Here is a 7774-nt window from a genome sequence, read left to right as displayed (position 1 = left end):
CTCTGTATTTTATATTTTTCTGACCTATGGCTTTTCTGAACAGCGGAACCTTCAGATTCGCTTAATTTCTTAAATTATATCTTATTCCTTCTTCTTCTATTGTTATAAAAAAGGATCTGAAGAGAGAAGGAACGTTTGGTGTTTTCAAAGCATTGTAGACAAAGACCGCCTCAGCTTTGTGTATCAGTTGGTAGATGCTTAAATGTCTTGCTTCCTCATATCTCGAAGTCACCGATGCATTCTAGGGAATGCCCAAAATTGAACGAACACATCGATTGAAAATTGAATTGATTCTCGCAAGGTTATCTTGACTGGTCGTACCCCATGAGATGATTCCATATGTGAGGTGAGGCTGTATTAAGGAAAGGAATACTAGTCTGAGAAGGGAAGGAGGTACCCAGGCAGAGGCTCGGGCGAGTATTCCTGCTAGTGACGAAGTCTTCTTTTGTAAGGTGATCATTTGTTTATCCCAACTCAGCTTGTCATCTAGCCAGATTCCTATAAACTTGATATCATTCACTCTTTCGAGTTGTTTTCCTTTGTATGTTATTTCGAAATCAATATGTAATGGTTTATTTTTCGTCCTAAATACCATACATTTGGATTTTTCTGGGTTTAGTATAACCTGATTCTTTTGTAGCCAACTATGCAATTCAGAGAGCAGGGCAGAGATCGTGCATTGAAGCTGGTTAGGGTCTTTATCAGTGATTAGAATGGAAATGTCATCGGCATACGTTACTAGGTGGGAAGATGGAAGATGAGAGAGAAATTCACTCATGTAAAGAACAAATAGGATAGGTCCGAGAGGTGAGCCTTGAGGTACTCCCCTGGAGAAATAAGAAATGTCTGAAAAAGACTGGTTTGTTTTAACGACAAATGGCCTATCAGTAAGGTAGTCTTCAAGGAAAAGGTTAATTTTGCAGTCAAAAGCTTTTGATAGGTCTAGAAACAGTGCTATTGCATAGTGACCCTTTTCAAGACAGTCCGTGATCCTAGAGCAGAAGTCAACAATTGCCAGGTCAGTGGATCTTTTCGAACGATAAGCGTACTGTTGTTGATGGATAAGCTGATTGACTTCCAGGAAACCCATGAGTCTGCCGTATAGAATTATTTCGAATAATTTTGCAAAAACTGAGAGTAGAGCTATTGGATGAAAATTGTTGATAGATTTGCAGTGTTTCCCCTTAGGAACAGGAACAATGACTGCTTTTTTGAATTGAGACGGGAAGTTACCAGACTGAAAGGAAAGATTGTAAATATACTTCAGTGGTGTTAGAATTGAGTTAAGGACCTTTTTCAGCAAAGCAGGAGATATTTCATCAAAGCCAGGGGCTCCTTTTACTTTTAATTGATGTCCTGCTTCTAAAATCTCTTGATCCGAGAGCTGAGCGAGAAATAAAACAGCTCCTCATTGAGTGCTTAACAAATTCTCTCGTTGCATTATCTCTAGAGTCAACTTTGTCTTTAAAAAGGTTATTCACACTTGAGATAAAGTGATTACAGAAGGCTGCGGCTTTTTCCTTGTTATCTGATATGAGTACCTAGTTCTCAATTACATCTCCAATGTAGCTCTGCGATTTCGTTTTCCTTCCAGGTAGTAGCTTGTCCAAGACTGTCCACTTTTCCTTGCTTGTAATGATGCCTTTAAGTTGGGAACTATAATATTTCCTTTTCTCCGACCGAATACTGTCGGTGACTTTGTTTCTGTACGTTGTGTATTTGTTTTTATCCACCTCCTTTCGTGTTCCTCTAGCAATTTTTGCAGGTTTGTCCCTTTTTACCTAGGGACCAGATTCGACCCCAGTTTCTGTTCAGCCAACATGTAGGCATGCTTATTACAAAAGCCGCTAGACTAAGATGGTTATGCAAGCAGCATCTTCAACATTTAACAGACAAATCCACCATTGTCAGATACATTTCAACAATTGTTTATCCCCCACTCCTCTATGTGGCAGAGATCTGAACATCCGCATCTCCCTCTACTACTACAATGTGTGTTTTCTCCTCCGTGTATTGGCTCCTCAAATGGGCTTGCCACAAGCTCAGCCTCCCTCCCCAGCTCCCATCCATCGCTATGGACAACACAGTGGACAAGGCTCACGTGGCTCATTGATGAAAGAAGAATCGTCATTACAATCAAACTCATGACTGGTCTCATCTCCTATCCTTCCTTCTGGGATAACTGTGCATGGAGGATCCCAGTGGCACATTTGCGAGAAAATCCACAGCTATTCCCTCTTCAAACACGCCTTCACCTATCGGACCAGTTCATTCCTCGGCAGATGTTATCACGCGCGCAAGATCTAGACGTCGACTTCAACAAGTTTAGTCAGGATCGACAATACAGAAAAATATTACTCCGTAGTGGGTGGCCAAAACTACCACTATCATAACGTCAGCCCCTCTCAATGTATTCTCTTACTCAATTCAATGTACATATATAATTATGCTTTTCGATGTACAGTATATTCCTATGTTATGTATTTTGTGACTAATGTTCTGTACATTCACTTAATGTTTTGTATACCCAATTCATTTCTCTATTTTTCTATACTTTATTTAACTTATTCATTATTTTGTAGTCTATTTTTTTTTTGGTTTACTCAAGCAATTTTGCCTTTACATTACATTGTTAACCCTTAGCCACTGTGCCGACAGGCAGTTGCCATTGCACTACTATGTACATCACTATCTCTGTGTTGCAATAAAGATCTCTCTCTCTCTCTCTCTCTCTCTCTCTCTCATTGTAATCTCACAGAACTTATCAAAGGCAAATACAGTAAGTGTTTCAAGGCATCCTTGTTCAAGGATGCTATGTTAAACTGTTAAATATTGTAAAGCTAACACTTAATCCTAGAAGTGGTCTTTCATTAATAGCAACAAAGACATCAAGATATGTGGAAAACGTTGAAGATGCCATGAACGCATTTGAATGTTCGCTACAGAAGTCAACAAAACAATGTTCGCGAGAACTGAAAACGAATCAGTCGATTGTTATGAGAATCATAAAGAACATAAATATGAAGCTTTTTAGACTATGATTACTGTACAATACAGAAAGATGATCCAGATCGAAGAACACAACTTTGTGAGTGGTACCATCACAAAAATGGTGGGATTGGCGCATTGGAGGATGCGGTTGTATCATAAGACGAAACCATGTTTAAACTAAATGTACGCTAAACTGTCTTTAATGGGCCAGTGAAAAGACTCACCTCACCTTGCAGAAAAATGGTAACCTTCCAGGGACAGCAATCAATATATTTTTCCTGTAATTGCACATGTATTCGGCCAACACATAGGTTCCTAAACTTTTTCGGGCCACCGCCCACTTTGCAAGATATAAATTTTGTAACGCCCCCCATTATAACAGTTTTCCGCGTTCAAGCCGTTTGATATTTTCGACTTAAATAGCAACTAATGATACATGGCTGCTTATGCCGTTAAATTATTGAAAAAGTAGTGGCCAATACGTGCTTCATCTTGAGCACAGTTATTGCTATTCCGATTTTGATGAAACATAGCCCATATGTAAAGATTGTAAAGTGTATGCTCGAATAACATCATGCAGAGTTTCATAGAATGGTTTAAATATGAAAATTCGGAATACATATTAAGAGATTACAAATGCATTAGTAAGAATGTTATTGTAATAATTAAAACACCATCAAATATATTACAAAATTGTTTATTTCGAACTTACAAAGTAAAAATACAAAGAAAAAATAAAAAATTAATGTGAAGGATGAGCCTGATGCATTTTTAAAAGTTTGTTAATATCAGGTTCACCTTTCGTTAAAAACAGTCGTAAATCGCCACGCTCAGTTATATGCAATCGGTTCCTTTTCTTAGATAGTAAATTCGCCACAGCAGTAAGCCCACGCTCAGCCAAATAAGAAGATGGAAATGCAATTAAAAATTTCTGCACTATTTCCTATAATCCAGAGTACAGTGTCGGTATTGATTTCTGAAGCCAGAACTCTTGGTATCCACTTTTGAATTTTATTTTTAGTTCTTCATTTGTTGTGAGTTCTATGAGTTCCTCTTCTGAATTTGATGATCCTGCTGTGTTTACATGTGAGAAAGGATCTAGAACCCAATTTGGTATATTCATGTTCAGAATATCCTTGAATCGCTCATTAAAATCAGCATGGAGAACCTCCAAGTGTTGGCCTATGTAAGTAAATCTTCCTTTTTGAGAGACACTGCTGATAAATTTGAAAAGTGGCTATATTCCCCTCCGCCTAGATTCCCCTTGAACAGAAGAAGTTTCCCCATAAAAGCGGCAATAACGTTTTTTGTTTTAATTAAATTCCGTTCATCACCTTGTAATTGTAGATTGACTTCATTAAATATTTTATAGAGGTCTGTCAAATAAGCGATGTCATTTTTGGATGTAATCAGGCTGGCCCGCAATCAGTCGTCTCTGTTTTCTAGGAACTCTAGTACTGAATCAAACAAATTGTAAAATCGATTCAGACAAATACCTTTTGAAAGCTAACGAACTTCTGTGTAAAGCAGCAAACGATTGAAATCTTCATCGATTTCACTACAAAGTTGGCTAAACAATCTGTCACTCAATGAATTGCTGCTAATCTTGTTGACTGCTCTAATAACGTAATGGAGGGACATATGCAGGCGTTCACTTAAATTCTTCGCAACCAAATGTTGACGATGAAGAACACAATGTATAGCGAGTACATTTGGTACTGCTTGTTTCAAATGCGCTATGAAAACCCTTGTGGCGCCCTGTCATTGCTGGAGCACCATCAGTAGCAGCGGACAAAATATTACGAATAGGAATGTCTTTCTCTTGAAAAAACTTATTCATGGTATTAATTATAGATTCTCCCTTTGTATCCGCTTCCAAATTTTTAGCAAATAATAATTCTTGACAAACTTTTTCTTCTTTTATGAATCGTACATATGATAAGAGTAGTGCTTCATTATTTGGGAGAGTTGATTCACCGAGTTGAATGGAAAATTGGCATGTCTGCATTATACATTTCAAACATCGCCGTATACTTTGTCCCTGAATACAAATGAGTACAGTTACTTTCCTTTGAGTGACCGCCTTGTACAGTTGTGGACACTTGCTTCCAGTCAGTAAAATCATCAGCAGTCATCCTTTATTGTACCTAAAGTAATTCGTTATGTTGGGGCAAACGGTTTTTGGTCCTCACTGAAGTAGCACTTTCGAATTTTGCCCAAGTCGATTATCTGCACATATTGAAAATTAGAAGGACAGTAAAAGAGTTGATAATTGGTGCCACCTTGTGGACACTTGCTTCCAGTCAGTAAAATCATCAGCAGTCATCCTTTATTGTACCTAAAGTAATTCGTTATGTTGGGGCAAACGGTTTTTGGTCCTCACTGAAGTAGCACTTTCGAATTTTGCCCAAGTCGATTATCTGCACATATTGAAAATTAGAAGGACAGTAAAAGAGTTGATAATTGGTGCCACTGGTGGGCATCATTCCGACTAACAAATTTTCTGTTTATACTCCAGGATGACCACACGGTCAGAGATCCCGAAATAGAGAGAGAGAGGATAGAAGAAACCACGCCGGATTTAGCAGTCACAGACTTGATTGTGTGAAATTGCTCGTCAAAAACCACAGCAAAGCAAGAAAAGTGATGGGGAGGAAATCTATTTTTCAGCGGGGTTTATCTGTTTATTGCAGCTCAGAACAGCATTATGGCCGTGGACAGTGAATTTATTCGGCTTCTGTACTGGAACTGAATTTCTCCCTTTGCGATAACATCAAAGTGTAACCAGCAAACATCTTCTAAGAATAATTTTTGAGCAGCCGTTAGTCGAAATCTGTTGGCTTTGTACTGTTAGAAAATATTGCAGTTTTGTGAAGAAGACACATTTCAAGAAACAACCCTTTATTCATAGCGGAAATTTTTTTTTTCTTCTTTTGCACACCAGTTTTCGAAGTTTATAACGCAGCTACAAATACAAATATTTTCTAGAAATTTCGTTAGAAGATCAAACCCAGGAAACTGCTGTTCCGATATTGTTTACTAAAAACAATTACAATAGAGGAAACTTTTTTTTTATCAAATGCGCATTGCAGTGTTATCAGTTTTACACCAGTTTTTCTCGTTTCTAAAAGATGAATTTCCCTGATTTTCTGTTCGCAGGAGCAATACACATTGAAGAAAGGAAACACGATCTGTTCGCCTTTCAAAAACAGTTGTTGCTACTGTTTCGCTTTACTGCTTCTTATGTCAACTCACAGTAGCTCGCGTTGTCGCGTTTCAAAGGCCCTAGGCTAATTAGTGTGGGTTTAGTAAAATATGACAATTGTGACAATATGGCCTAAAAAAATACACAATTGATGTCACATTTTTGTCATTTGCGTGAAATTCAATAGAAGGTTTTGAAAATTGAAGTGGGAAAATCGAAGAAAAAAGTGCTGGCTTCACCTATAGCGAATTTCAGCTGTGTCCATAGAGTAAAAATTATAGAATTTATTAATTGACCTTTGAACTGGGTCCACTGGACCCGAGGAGATAAAAATGCGGATTTATATAAGAAGCTACCGACCCCTAGACCGCCTTAACGCCCCCCAATTGCTTCTGAAGCTACCGACCCCTAGACCGCCTTAACGCCCCCCAATTCCACTATCGTCCCCATAGAAGGCTTCAGAGCCCACTGGGGGGGGGGGGCTGTACCGCCCACTTTGGGAACCTATGGTCCAACAGTTGCCATTTCAGTCAAACTCGTTTTTCTGTTGCCAGGAGAAATAAAAGCATGCAACCCCTCTTTGGGAGGAGGAAGGGGAATGCAACTCAGGCTTTTTCCAATCAGAGTCGTAGGACAAAAAAATTGTCATATTAGGCTATTGTCATATTGTTCTTCTGAATTGGTATCTGTAATTCCTCTATGCTCTTCAAAACCAGTCTATACACGTGCCTCAACTAGTCAACGTCCGATCACTGTCCGACTATAAACTCACATAACCAACGTTTCCGCTTCTTAATTTATCCCCTCTGTCTGTCTGTTTTCTGGAAATACCTTCCTTCACATATTTTTTTCAATAATTACAATCTAAAAAAAAATCGAGTCTAATTCCAATATCTTCTATCTTCTCAACATTCAACTTATGCAAGATATTAAAGTTCTATAGGTTCGAATACCTTGCACTGATTGTTCTTCCATCGTTACACTTTTCTTGGCCCCAATTAAAAAAAATGTTTGTGAAAATAGAGGCAGTTTTATCAATATTGCATATTTTTATGATTTCACCGAATATTAAGTGATTTAACAACTAGAAGGTTTACGTGTATTTTTTTGATTTTATGATTCGAAAGTATGGAAAGTATGTTTTTATGATTCCAAAGTATATGATTTCGTCGAATACTGTCAACCAGAAATTCAGGAAGGGCAGTTTTCCAGAATATCGATGTCTCCTTCTGTACACTTTCTGGAAAATTTCGCTCTTTCAAACTAGGGCTTTTCCAGAAACAGCGAAGAGCATTGTTCATAGTCCCAATATGATATTATTGGGACTATTGTTAATTGATTAATGATTTCTGATAGCCACTTTTCTGAAGTGCAAATGGCTAAAAAGCCAGATCAAAAGCGATCATAGATTGAGGTTAAGGGACCGTTCATCAGAACAGTACACACATATTTTGATAATCAGTGTATAGTTTTTTCCGAGATGAGAATTAATCTTAATAATTCTCATCTCGTTTCCACTTTTTACTTAAAACTTTCCTACCTGAAGATAACCGGAGGCAGTTTTAAGAAACCTTCCTT

This window comes from Mastigoproctus giganteus, chromosome 9 (assembly GCF_048544385.1).
Source record: "Mastigoproctus giganteus isolate SK-2022 chromosome 9, ASM4854438v1, whole genome shotgun sequence".
In the NCBI taxonomy this organism is placed as follows: Eukaryota; Metazoa; Arthropoda; class Arachnida; order Uropygi; family Thelyphonidae; genus Mastigoproctus; species Mastigoproctus giganteus.
The sequence above is the reverse complement of the archived record's forward strand: the minus strand, read 5'-3'. Positions refer to the sequence as shown.